The following is a 1,927-nucleotide window of genomic DNA, read 5'->3' as shown; positions in this document are numbered from 1 at the left end:
ATATATATATAGTTTATCTTTTCAGATTAACCCAATTTTTATGACATATATAAATATATGACATATATATATATATATGTTTTTTAAACTTACTTTTGTATTGCTATCACACATGAACAGATATAGATTAAAAGCTCACAATTAGTTTATCGAAATGCTGAATAAATGTGAAAATTAAAAAATTAGTCAAGTTAAAAAGAAAATTATATTTTGATTGGACAGTAGATGACACACCTCTGCTAACTCCAACCTTGCACTTCTATTTTTTAGGCAATTTTAGAATCGAAATCTGCAATTGTATCGGAATCGAGAATACAGAAAAGAATCAGTAATTTCATCAAAATCTGAAAAAATATTGTAATTATTCAATCACTACTAGGCAATAAATCGTTTGGTAAAAAATAAATAAATAAATTTATATGAATCAGTAAAGTACAGATTTTTTGACAGGCTAAAATTTATTCTGGAACTATGTGAAGGTTGCTAACATCAATAATGAAAGTGATACTATTTAACCAAGAGGATTCGATCTTGGTATATCCATGTCGTCAGTCCACATCGGCAACCACTGTCACCTCCCAATCATTTCTAGTGTTAAATAGAGGTAGGTAGCTAGGAATAGTTAGTTGAATTGTGTTCGTGTGGAGATTTAAATGTAAACAAGATCCATTATAGATAAGTGGTCGGCATAGTTCAGGCAGTAAACCTTTTTGAGCAATCTACTCACATGGGGAATAATATCAGACAAAGAATGTGAAAAGGTGAGACTAGTCAGTCTGCATAGAATAAGCAGAGTAAGCAAATGTATTTGAGGTATTCTGAAATCGTGTTTTAATGAAGCAATGCAATTTATAGGATCGCCTTCTGCCCTCTTCTCCTTGTCTGTTGCTTTTTGCAAACCTTGTAAAATAAACCCATGTTTTTAGTCTCGTGCAAGCGACTCTATAAGTTACTCCGTCAGTCTGTCGGTCTGGGGTTTTCATTAGTTAGTTTAGAGTCCACAGAGTGAATGAGGTATTGTGGTAAATGTTGCCAGTCAAGAGTAAGTCGCCAAAGACTCCAATTTTTAATTTAGTTAGAAAGACCCTGCAACACTCCTCTCCCCAGATCTTATAGGGCCTTGTGCCTAAATTTGTTTTGTCTTTTGGAGATTTTACTTTTTAAAATTTTTAATTTTATATTGAAATTTTTTTAATTGTAATTTTTTCTTTAAACGGAATAAATTAAATATGAAGATTAAAGTGTAGTATCTGTTCCGGCAGATACTGCAAGCAAAGACCATATGCAGGGAAGCCCCCACATATAAGACCTTGGTCAATGTAGGGGCAACCCTTCATACCAATTGTCACTATCCAGCTCCTCTACTCCCCGGGGAGTTGGTCCCCATTTCCCCTTCACTCCTCACATTAAAAATCGGCCTTGTCGCTAATTTGCTTGGTGGAGGAGCAAATAAATACCCTTCTCTTGGCCTTTTGGCCAAGATCAAAGTGTAGTATCTGTTCTCTTATACATACACCATACACCATGCGAGGCAGTGCTGTTCTGACAACACATTCTCGTGCCTGGAACACCTGACGAGCTTGTTGGGTAGCGTTCTGTCCGCACCCCCACTTTGTCTGTCGTTCTCTGCTCTCCCCCCCCCCTCACAGGAAGGGGGTCCGAGCTGATAATTTACGACCTTCCCGCGAGGGAGGGTCGGAAACACTTTCTCTCTTTCCTCTACTAACTTCCCACTCCCTCTCTCAGTTCTATCACCCCTCTTGCCGCCTTTTGGTGCCAAAGTCGGCCCCCCACTTTGGACGCCAATATGAATACCCCCAGCCAGAGGGCCACCAATATGGATACCCCCAGCCAGAGAGCCACCAATATGGATACCCCTAGCCAGGGGGCTACTGCTCCCCAAGAGGATGACTCCCTAACAGGAGGA

The 1,927-nt window shown here is 39.0% G+C and overlaps 1 pseudogene; it reads left to right on the top strand.

Moving 5' to 3' along the window:
* Positions 1-1,455: 1,455 nt before the first annotated feature.
* LOC145296531 (U2 spliceosomal RNA) lies at positions 1,456-1,526 on the top strand (annotated as a pseudogene).
* Positions 1,527-1,927: the final 401 nt, after the last annotated feature.

Source organism: Euprymna scolopes, chromosome 16 (assembly GCF_053919585.1).
Source record: "Euprymna scolopes isolate OS-2025 chromosome 16, ASM5391958v1, whole genome shotgun sequence".
Lineage (NCBI taxonomy): Eukaryota > Metazoa > Mollusca > Cephalopoda > Sepiida > Sepiolidae > Euprymna > Euprymna scolopes.
The sequence above is the reverse complement of the archived record's forward strand: the minus strand, read 5'-3'. Positions and strand labels throughout refer to the sequence as shown.